The sequence below is a fragment of the Lissotriton vulgaris genome, chromosome 3_1, assembly GCF_964263255.1.
Source record: "Lissotriton vulgaris chromosome 3_1, aLisVul1.2, whole genome shotgun sequence".
In the NCBI taxonomy this organism is placed as follows: domain Eukaryota; kingdom Metazoa; phylum Chordata; class Amphibia; order Caudata; family Salamandridae; genus Lissotriton; species Lissotriton vulgaris.
This window is the reverse complement of record NC_141689.1, coordinates 1,407,270,357-1,407,282,845: the sequence shown is the minus strand read 5'-3', so window position 1 is coordinate 1,407,282,845 and position 12,489 is coordinate 1,407,270,357.

The window sequence follows — 12,489 nt, the reverse complement described above, 5'->3', positions numbered from 1 at the left end:
GCAGTCATGGCGGCAGGAGGAAAAGGATCTAGGGCGAACGCTCAGAAACAGCTACCGAAATTCGCATGGAACAAAGTGGGAGAAAAAGGAGACTCACCGAGGCCGGAGAAGGAGGGATCGGCGGTTGCCCATGCACCGGGTCCGGATCCAACTTTACATGATGTTATGGCAGCGATAGGTGGAGTACGTACCTCTGTGGATTCAGTTACTGCTGAGGTCTCGCTACTGAGAGCAGACTTTAGGAAAGTGGATGAGAAGGTCAAGGAAATGAAAATCATAACAAGCGCTCTGCAGACGGACACGTCGGAACTCCAAAGTCAGATGCTCGAAATGCAGCAAAAGCAGGCAAGAATGTCGCAACAGCTGGACGATTATGAAGGCCGGGCCGTAACATCATTCAAATTTTGGGGGTCCCGGAACGGACGGAGGGGCCAGCTGCAGACCTGTATGTGGAGGAGTTAATCACGAAGCATCTAAAGCCTAAGGCTTTGTCCAGCTACTTTTCCATAGAAAGAGCATATAGGGTGCCGGGTTGTAGACCGAAACCAGGAGCACCTCCGAGGCCTCTGATCGCCTGGGTGTTCAACTATCGAGACGGGGACATAATACTGCAGAAGTCACGGTCTGGCCCGCCCTTGAAGATAGATAACTATGAGGTGACGTTCTTTCCGGATTTCACAGCCAAGGTTCAGGCACAGAGAAGTTCGTTTTCAGGCGGTGAGGAGGGAGCTGAGAGATCGAGAGGTGAAATATGCGATGTCATTCCCGGCGCGACTACGAGTGGAATCGGACGGAAAATCGTGGTTCTTCAACTCACCAGTGGCGGTCTGGGACTGGATGGAGGGCTGGAGCATGGTGGGTATTCATCAGAGAGGTTGTCAGGACAGAACCGACCCACAAAGAGGCACCCGGCTCGAGGTGGCAAGAATTGACCAAGCGTCAGAGACCAGTGGATTGGAGGAGCAAGAGTGAAAAACTTTGCTGTTGGTCAGCAGAAGGTTTGATTTGGCAGTACTGAAAAGTGGAGGGCCTTAGGGGGAGGGGGGAGGTTCAGCTCAGTGATGCGAGACCTTTTTTGCACTCGGGGATTTATGACATGACATTAATGGTAGACTTTATTGCTTTGATAGGATGTCGCTCTTTTTTTCTGCAAATATGGGATGGCTGTAAATTGCGATGACTGTGAAATGTGTCTGCGGAAGGGGATATCAGTTCCCTTTGCTTTTCTAGCATTTCAGGGGGGTGAAAGGCACTCTGCCATGTATGGGGGTGAGTAGTTCTAAATCCACAGGCAGGGAGGGCGGTGGTTGTGGGAGCTGGAGGGGATGGGGTGTTTTGTGGTTAAGTATGGTTTTCACGGAAGTGATGCACTCCTATATTGTAGACTGGACTGCTTGCTTAACGTGCATTATTGGGGAAGAGCCTCACAGGGAATGTACTGTATTGAACTGTTTTATTTTCAATGTTCCTATTTTATGTGACAGACTAAATGTTGATGCTGATGCCTTTCTTTGCAAGTTGCGTACCGAAATGTTAGCTATGTCATTGACCTGTCGGATTCTGCAGGTAGCTGTGCTAGGAGATGGGGGCTGAGCAGGATTGATCGCTCTCTGTCCTTTCTTGGAATGTTAATGGTTTAGGTCAGTGTTTCCCAAACTGTGGTCCGCGGACCCCCAGGGGTCCGTGACACATTCCCAGGGGGTCCGCAGGCAACAGTTTTAAAAGCACAGAAATTTTTCTTGTATAATTAGCAGCTTTCCAGCCACAATAAAAGTGTCAAGAGAATGCCAGTGATTAATGTACCTGCTGGAGCTGAGGAGAGTTTTGTTCAGTTGCAGCTTTGAATGAACTAATGTAGCACAGAGGTTTAATGCCTACTGCAAAGAATGTGTATCAAGCATTTGTCACAGCAATTCTTTCATTACTGTGCACTTCATAAGTTACAATCATAATCTAGCAGTGGGACCTATAAACTGTCATCAAAGAGCTGCTTGCAAACTGCATGGTACCAGTTAGTAACATATTTTTACCCAGTTATTCATTATCCTGATGCTGCTAAAAAGGTTTATTTGGGTGGAAATACATTTTTAATGTTAAAGTCAGTGCTAGCCACCGTGTTATGTTCTGAATCCTGAGTTTGTGCTTTTCCAGACCGAGCACTCTTTAAACATTTTATATACACACTGATTTACATGTATGATTCAATGTCTCTATATGTGTGTGATGTAAAGAGCTCTGACATCCTACAATGTTATGAGAGATGCTATAAAACAAATGAAATACATGTGACAGAGGGGCTGTTCCTTCAATATAAAATACTAAGCGCCAGATGTACGATCTGTTTTTATATGCGCGAACGGGTTCGCGAACCCGTTTATGCATGCAAAAACCTATTGAGCCATGTACATAGCCTATTTCGCGAGTCGCAATTTGTTTGCGACTCGCTAAATAGGTTTTGCAACTTGCTATTTGGAAGGGGCATTCCCTTCCAAATAGGGAGTCTCAAAACCATGTACAAATGTTTTGCGGTCGTAAAACAGTCGCAACTACCACCTACTTCAAGCAGATGGTAATGCATTCGCAAATGAGAAGGGATCACAAGGGGACCCCTTCCCCTTTGCAAATGCATGCAAAATTATTTTTTAAGGGCAGGCAGTGGTCCCAGGGACCTCTGCCTGCCCTTAGAAAATGAAACAAAAACGTTTAATTTTCTTTATTTTTTAAATGCATGGTAAACAGGCTGCATTTTTTTTTAAACTGCTTTATTTAAAAGCAGTCCGAGACATGGTGACCTGCAGAGCCCAGCAGGGCACCATCCCTGGGATGGCTGGCATTCCCAATGGGCTCGCAAATTGCGAGAGACTCATTAATATTAATGAACCTCACAATTTGCGACCCCATTGGGAATCCCAAACAGTGTTAAACACACTATTGTACACTTCATTTAGCGACTCGCAATTTGCCACTCGCAATGTGTCGCCAATTGCGAGGCGCTAAAGAAATGGCCGTACATCTGGCCCCAAAATCCTTAGTACTTTGAGTATTTGTTTTGTGTGCACACGTGTGTATTTTTTTCGAATTACTGTTTTAATTTTGAAATTTAACTCATACAAATTGCTTGGGGGTCCCCGGCTTCCAGTAGTGACTCAATGGGGGTCCTCAGGAGTCAAAAGTTTGGGAACCACTGGTTTAGGTGATAAAATAAAAAGAGGCATTGTCCAGCAATACTTGAAGAGACAGTCCCCTGACCTGGTTCTCCTACAGGAGACCCACTTGGTTAGCAATAAGAGTAGGGCCCTCAATAGATGGGGTTACAAGCTTCTGGTACATGCTGACTATACCACCGGATATAGAGGCACAGGTATCCTGGTTGGAAAGAACACACCACTGATTGTCTATAATGTGTGGGCGGATTCGGCGAGGCGGATTTCAGCGGCTGAGGCCCAGTGAGAGGGGAGGGCTTTGAATATAGTTTCGGTTTACTTGCCTCCAGCGCTGGGTAGAGATGCCTTGGTGGAACTGGGTCGAATACTGACTAATCTTCCTGACGGTACTCTGTTACTGGGAGGGGACTTTAATATGACGATGGATGACACGATTGACAGGTACCCGCAGAGGCTGGGGGCACAAGCAAATGAGCTTATGGCGGAATTTATGGTGGCATTGGGTTTATCAGATGTGGGGCGGGAGTTGTAAACTGTAGGGTCTGGCTTTACGTATTTTTCTAGTGTGCATGGCAGTCTCTCCCGGAAAGACTATTTTTTAACATACAGGGCCTCAATGGGTAATTTCAGGCGGCCCCAGACGTATCCCCGAGGTCTCTCAGATCACTCCCCAGTGGGAATAGATTTTACTCACGGGGATCAGCGGCAGCGTAGCACCATTGTCATTAACCCATGGTTGCTTAAAATTCCGGATATAAGAGAAGAGCTTGGGGTACAGACTGGTACTTCCTGGAGGAGAGCGTAGGGTCAGTGACATCGGCGCAGATGATCTGGGAGGCCTATAAAGTGGTCCTTAAAGGATATGCCCTGTCATTGATAGTGAAATATATAGCGAAACGGCATGAGCTTCTGGTGCAACTAGAAGAAGCCCTTCAGGATCTTTAGGCAGCACACAAAATTAGTCCTTCGGAGGACACATTGCATTGCTTGACGCTAAAAAAGGAGGAATATAAGTTTAAGGCACAGGAACACATGGCTAAACAGGCAGCTACCCAACACAGGCTATATGAGATTGGAGATAGGGCAGGAAGAACGCTTGCATGGCTGGAGAAAAAGGAACAGGGTACGCGATGGGTGCCCCGATTGACAATGCCAAGTGGTGCAGTTCTTTGCCGCCCTGGCGAAATAGCGGAGGCATTTGCAGACCACTTTTAGTTGGTGTATTCACCCTCAACGACAGCAGAGGAATCGTGTCAATTACTGGCAGAAAGTGATGTACCGACTCTCTCAGATGTGGATAGGGAGCTATTGAACGCGGATCTCTCCAATGAGGAGATTCAAAAGGCCATTGGCCAAATTAAATCGGGAAAGGCCATGGGGCCCAGCGGCACCCCAGTGGAATTTCTTACGGCTGTGGCCTCCCAAGTGATCCCGCACCTGCGGGCAATGTATCAGGAAAGGTGGGAGAAGGGGGTTCTACTGCCTGACCAGGCCGGTAAGCCGGTAGATAACTGTCATTCATATCAGCCAATTTCTTTGATTAATGTCGAGGCAAAGGTTTTGGCGAAGGTCCTTGCCACGCGGCTAGGATCAGTGATCTCTTCCCTTGTACACCCGGATCAATCCGGTTTCATGCCTTGGGAGAAACATGGCCCTCAAAATCCGCCGACTCCATAATGTATTGGCGCGTCTGCAGTATTTGGAGGAGGATGCAGCCATACTGTCACTTGATGCTTCCATGGCGTTCGATTCAATCGAATGGCCGTATCTTTTTGAAGTTCTGGCAAGAGCAGGGCTAGACCCTAAATTTATACGGGGGGTGCGGCTGCTCTAAACTGATATCATGGGACAGGTTAGAGTAAACAACTATACATCTCGGCCGTTTACACTCAGGAGAGGTACCAGACAGGGATGCCCTCTGACGCCGTTGCTGTTCTCCCTCATGATGGAGCCCTTGGCAGCCTGGATTCTGCGTGATGTAATGGTGAGGGGTATGCGGTGGTCGCAAGAGTGTGAAGACAGGATATATCTCTATGCGGATGATATATTGCTATATCTTGCATATCCGTACCGGTCCATCCACATGGTCCTTAAAATTTTTACAAATTTCGGGAAATACTCCGGATATGCAATTAATTGGGACAAATCTGTGCTGTATGTGCTTCATGGGCAAACCCCCGCCTTCCGAAAGACTGTGCGCTAGTGGTTTCGGAGGATGGTTTTAAATACTTGGGAATGTTCGTCACGCCAGACCCAGCTCTCTTTTATAGTCGCAACTTAGCACCTCCGCTGGCAAGGTTGCGGGCTGATGTTAAGCACTGGAGGTCGCTGCCTTTGTCGCTGGTAGGCCGCGCAGCCCTTTTTAAGATGCTGACCCTCCCACGATTTTTGTACATTCTCCAGAATTGCCCGCATCGAATCCCGGATACTTATTTTGTCGCAATAGAAGGAGAAGTACGCACGCTGCTATGGGATTGCAAGGCCCCGAAGATTGTGCTTCAGAAATTAATGAAAGGATGGTATGATGGGGGTATTGCGCTGCCTGATATACGGCTGTATTATTGGGCCTCACAATTGGCGATGGTCAATAGGTGGAGATATGCCTCGCCGGATGATCCGGCATGTGCTCTGGACAGGTATCAGATGGATCGATCCGGATATCTCGGGGCTCTCTATTCAAATTGTAGGAAAACAGGAAACAGAAATATGTATGACCCACTCAGCATACACTACAGATCTGGAAGTTAGCAAATTCTCATATGGGCTGGGCAGGAGTGCTTACTAAAGCAACACCATTGTGGTTTTTGCCACGAACGGGCATGCTGTGCCATCACCCGGGGTTCGACAGATGGGATATGATTGGCATTTCAACAGTCCGAACCTAGTTAAAAAGGGGAAGATCCTTAAATTTGAGGAATTGAAAAAGAACTACCGATTGGCTCTGGGTGAAGTCTTTCGGTGTTTGCAAATTCGACATGCTGTACAGGCAGCATTCCCCAACTGTGAGGAGATACCTGAATTTTCCCCTTTGGAAGATCGCTTGCTGGACGGGCAGTTGCAATCCAAGGCGATCTCCTTGACCTATAGGAAACTCAGTAATAACATTCCGTATTCATTTGGGAAGCTTAAAGAGCGTTGGGAAGGGGACCTTGGGCTGCTTGATGAGGAGGATTGGAGACAGGCGCTAATGTCATCCAGAGAGGACGCCATTACACTTAGATTTCTACTAATCCAGCTTCGTATCCTACATTGTTCATATCTGACAGGGATAACGTTAGCAAAAATCGGGTCTCAACCAGATGACTTGTGTCTGAAGGGCTGCCGGCGGCAGGGCACCTTTTATCATATGGTATGGGACTGGCCACTGGTGAAGAGAATATGGGACAGAGCCATGGGTCATATGCAAACTGCACTAGGGAAAACACTCACCCTGACGCCCCAATTGGGCTTACTTAATCTATGGGAAGACACAGACCTTACTGAGACGGAGAAGCAGTTTGCGACGCTAGGTTTCACGCTAATTAAGAGAGAAATAGCGAGGGGCTGGGGGGGGGGGTGGTATCGCCGGCGCAATATGGCAGAAAAAGCTTGCCAGATGTATGGTTGCTGAGAAGGAAGTGTTTATAGCCAAGGGATGCCCGAAGAAGTGGGATAGGAAATGGTCCAGATGGAACTCATATAGGGGAGAGATATGTGTATCGCCTGTGGTGGAATTGGAAATACGGAGACGAAAGGACGAAGAGAACATTGATTAAGATATATGCTATTCCAGCCTTGATCATAAGTACGATGCTAAATGTAACTTGCAAGTGTAATTATCTGAGTATTGGATGTGTAGTCTGTCATGTAATTTTTCAATAAAAATATATATATTTTTTAAAACTGAGTGTGCCCCTGCAGTTGTGGGTCCGAATCCGTGTTCTATCCCCCCAAGCAGGGACTCCCATCAAGGTAATGATTGGTCTACCCTGGCTTTTGGCTAGAAGGGGCTTGTGTTGGACTTGGCCCTTTTTGCAGGGTCATCCCTTAACGTTTTGCCTTCCTCCTAGTCTTTTTTCTTACCTGGTGTTGGTGGTTTTAGGACTCTGGGCACTTTAGCATTGTTGTCCAGTGTAAAGAACGTGTGCTCTCTGTGGTAAACATGGTAAGATTGGTCTACACCTATTTGGCGTATTTAATTTACCTATCAGTCCCCAGTAAAGTGGTATCTCATATATGCAGTGCCAGTAAATTAAATGCTACTGGTTGGCTTGCAGTGCTGCTTGCGCCACCCACCAAAGTAGCCTTTCGAACCTGGCCCAGGCCTCTGCCATTGCAGGGCCTGTGCGCGCAGTTTACTGCCGCTGTGACATGGCACGCAAAGTGATTGCCACGTCTGAGACGCCCCTTTTACTGCACATCAGTCACCCCTAAGGTAGGCCCTAGATAGCCCTATGGGCAGGGTGCTTTTGTAGGTAAAAAGTAGGACATGTACCTTAAGTGTGTAACATGCCCTGGTAGTGACAAACCGCCATTATTGTTTCTCATTACTGTGAGGCTGCCCTCTCATTGGAAAGCATTGGGGAGCAACATGGTCAAGTTTGGTATGGTTGGAATAGTGATAATAAATGCTGTGTAATGGTGTGCACAGGTTTATGATCACTATTTTAGAAATGCCACTTTTAGAAATTGGCATTTCTGTGTGCTATGTGTCTTTGCCTGCCTGATGTGTATTGCATGTCTGGCTCTGGAGTGACAGGGGCTGGTGAGGTGTGTGGCTCCATAGGGGCAGGGTGAGTCAGCGCTAGGCTGAATAGGCAGATCTAGATTTAGAGTAGTGGGAGGAGTAGCCCCTGACCCTGAATGGGTCTGTGCCTGCCTGGTTCAAGGCTGGCTCTGCCCCCCTGTAGTGTGTCTGAGGACAAAGCCCAACTTGACAAAGGAGGGTGTGAGCACTCTAAAGAAAATGCTCCCAACCCCCCATTCCAGTTGGGACTGGACCCCCAAGCCCTGTGCCAGGGCAAACAAAGACCAACCTTGTATAACTATTGGGGCTGTGACCCCTTGAGAGGTGTGCGTGGGTGCTTGCGGGTACCTGTTCTGTGGCGAAAGACTGCTGGGCGACAGGAGGAACCATCGTGGGACCCAGCTGCTGCTTCCTGGGGGTTCCTACGTGCAGGCCTGCCTGTGCCCAGCTCTGCCCTGATGAACTGTGGACTATGTGTCCTGGAGAGTGCACTCGGCATGAGGAGGGCACTGCCCAGACCTGAGAGGACGTGAGGAGTGCCCCAGGGGTTTTGAGGCCGGAAGCGCTGTGCTGCAAAAGCATTCCCAGGGAATCCTGGCATAGGGATTCCCCCGTGATCCCTAGAAGCGGAGCGGGAGCCTACCCCGCATTTTTGCAGCACTGAGAAGCCGCCGCACCACAAGCAGCGTTCAGGAAGTCAGGCAAGCTGCCTGGTTGTGGGAGGGAAGGGGGTGGTGATGAACAGAGTGTCTGAATTAAGCAGACCACTCTTACCCAGTCCAAAGATCAGGGCTTGATCCATCACCGTTTTTTAGCTCACTGCACCATCCCAGCTCAGAACCTGGCTACATGCAAATTAGTCTGTTCCTGTCCCAGTGCATGATGGGAACAGGGCAAACCAAACTACCAAGCCAATTCTTATACTGGGAAGGAAACAAGCTTCCGGGGACCGGTTTCTGGCATTTCAGCCGTCTTCGGCCCGGCTTGCTTGAATCCTGATGGTGCAATGAGCAAGGGACTCACATCTGAGTATACCCTTCCACGCTTATGGTGGACAAAATTATTCAGAAAAGGGGGTGGTGATGAACAGAGTGTCTGAATTAAGCAGACCACTCTTACCCAGTCCAAAGATCAGGGCTTGATCCATCACCGTTTTTTAGCTCACTGCACCATCCCAGCTCAGAACCTGGCTACATGCAAATTAGTCTGTTCCTGTCCCAGTGCATGATGGGAACAGGGCAAACCAAACTACCAAGCCAATTCTTATACTGGGAAGGAAACAAGCTTCCGGGGACCGGTTTCTGGCATTTCAGCCGTCTTCGGCCCGGCTTGCTTGAATCCTGATGGTGCAATGAGCAAGGGACTCACATCTGAGTATACCCTTCCACGCTTATGGTGGACAAAAACGATTCAGAAAAGGGGGTGGTGATGAACAGAGTGTCTGAATTAAGCAGACCACTCTTGCTCAGTCCAAAGATCAGGGCTTGATCCATCACCGTTTTTTAGCTCACTGAACCATCCCAGCTCAGAACCTGGCTACATGCAAATTAGTCTGACCCTGGCCCAGTGCATCATGGGAACAGGGCAGACCAAACTACCAAGCCAATTCTTATACTGGGACTAGAGACAGCAATTACTCATTTTTCTCAGGCCTTTATGACCTACATGTGAGACTGGATGCCATACTTTGCTCCCCTGACGTGCACGAGCAGGTGAGTATAAGCAAGTATCTTACCCAAATGATCTCTGATCATAACCCCCTTCTGCTGGGGTTTCAGTGGACAATGGAAAGACCACAAATCCCCACTTGTTGACTCAAGCAGGAAGCCCTAGATGTCCAGGTCTTTCATGCAACAATAAGAACAGAGATTGAGCAATATTTTGAGAACAATACGGAGACTGCTACTAATCCACGAAGTGGTGATTAGGGGGAAGTGTATATCTGAGGTAGTGGGAATCAGTACACTTTTGTGAGACACAATAAGGGCGGAGCAAAACCTTGGAGAGTTGGAGAAAGAGAGACCAGAGCTGCAAGACCAACTCATAGAAGCCAAAGAAGAAGTGGCGGAGCAAGTAGAAAGGCTGTGCTGCTTTGACTACAGGAACTATATGGTACAAGCCCATGCAGAAAGGGACAAAGCAGGAGAAATGCTAGTGTAGTTAGCCAATCTGGCCAAAAGGGGGTTGATCATTCCGGAGATGAGAGGGGGGCGTGCAGGGGCATCATACAAACAACAAGACATACATAGGGTGTTCTTTATGTACTACAAGGGACTTTACAGTAGTAAAATGAGTGGTACTGTGTTAGGAAACAGAGACTGGGGCTGCCTAGAAGACCTTGAAATGCATGTTGTCCTGGAATCCCCGTCCCGTCTTTTTCACCTAATCCCTAACCACTTTGGCATTACAGCAGAGGGAATTTTCAGACCCTCACTGGCGCACGTAAAGAGGAGCATCGGAACGTAGCCGTTGCTTGGCTTACTGTTCCGGTACCATGCCCCCTTCCTACTTCCTGATTCTGAAGCGCGTTGCCGCAGCGTTCGCGGCTCCCCCTTGGCGTTTCTTGGCATTCTCTCCTGATTCCTGTATGCGGAACCCTCCTTGGCCCTCATTTCGCCGTGCACTTCTGGAGTCTTGACACACTGTTGCCGGTATTTCCTTTGCTGCTCCCGGCCGGGCGCTGGCATTTCACCCTACCTTTTCCCATGCATTTCGCGGGCATTCAGCTCAGCCCGTGCTTTTGGTTCCTATCCCCATAACTAGCAAACAGAAGTGCCTCTTATGTAAACCTTGTTGTTATTCCTATAGAGAGAGAGCTCTCCGCCCTGATTCTCCCTCTGGGCCGGGTGTCTCTCCTCCTGAGTGTGTCACGGCTCCGCTGTCCTTGCCCCTGAACAGCCGGTCGGTACACCTCATCCCCACACTTTTCTTTTTCCTTCTTGTACGTTTGAGTGTGTGAGTCCTTTGTGAGTTCTGCCCTTCCTGGCCTGGTATCCTGGTCTACAGGTCGTCACCTTGTACTAAGAACTCATCTTTACAGCGATCAGAAACTTCATTTGGGGTAAGACTTTCCTTGCGACGACCACGCATGTCAATGTTTTGAGTACTTACTTGTATGTCTAGAGTGTATTGTATAGTACCTCCTGTTCTTTTTCCTAGGCTGGACCACCACCTGAAGTACTTCTTCCTGTATGCTGACCCCCGTATGAGGAGAGTGGTGGACACTCCTTGGGTTTTTTCCTCATACTTTTAGGGGACAGTTGACAGGAGTGTGTTCCCTATCACATTCTTGTTTCTGTGTCCTGGAAGTAGTGGGATTATTCTTCGTTCCCGTGGAAACTGGCGAATCTGCTAACATACTGACTTAGATATCGATGAGTTCATGGTACCCCAGGAATTACCATCTATAGAAGAGGACATAGAATTGCAGGAGGTTAGAGCAGCTATTAAAAACATGACCAGGAATAAAACCCCAAGTACAGACGGCCTTCCAGTCGAGTTTTACACAATGTATGTGGACATACTAAGTCTGGTAGAAAGGTTCAATCAGGCTAAACAAGGGGGACTGTTACCGACCTCAACAAGGGAGGCACTGATTATCCCCCTGCTAAAACCAGGGAAGCCAGCAACAGATAGAACAGCCTACAGGCCGCTTTTCATGTTAAACTTAGATTACAAGATTTCGAACAAAATCCTGGCAGCAAGGTTACTCCCACATATGACAGGGCTAATTCATCCAGATCAGGCTGGTTTCATCTCCACATGTAAGTAAACATCAGGAGGTTCATGTGCATTCTAGAGGAAGACTTGTATGATAAAAATGAGGCGGTCGTATTTTTGGTAGATATTGAAAAAGCGTTTGATAGTCTGGAATCGTCATACCTTTTTTTAGTGATGAAGAAATTTGGGCTGGGAGAGAATTTTGTCCAATGGACGGCACCACTATATGCTGACTCCAAGGTGCGAGTCAAGACTGGGGCTATAATATCAGAGGCGTAAGCAGTGGGGAGAGGCACAAGGCCAGGATGCCCACTTCCCCCAAGGCTATTCAACTTGACCATGGAGCCTCTAGCAGCCAAAGCCAGAACGGGAAGACATTATAGGGAATTGGAGTTTGTGGGACATACCCAGCATATCGCTTTATACGCCGATGATTTACTCTGTTCCTACAGAATACAGGAGAGTACCTTGAGGGAGCTCGAGAGATGCTGGAGGCACTAGCGAGAGTATCAGGACTCTGAGTTAACTGGAGAAAACCATGCCTTTGGGGGTGGTGATGGACGGAGCATCTGAATCAATCAAACACTCACACCCAGTCAAAAGATCGGGGTTTAATCCATCACCGTTCTTTAGCCCATCACCACCCCCTTGTGTACTGCTTTTGGCCGCCATAAGTGTGGCAGGGTATACTCCGATGTGAGTCCCTTTCTCACTTTGCCACTGGATTCAAGCAAGCCGGGCTGAAGACGGCTGGAATGCCAGAAACCGGTCCTCGGAAGCTTGTTTCCGGTCCAGGGAAGACATGGCTTGGCAGTTCGGGCTGTACTGTTCCCATGAGGCACAGGGGCAGACTCATTTGCATATAGCCATGTCTGAACT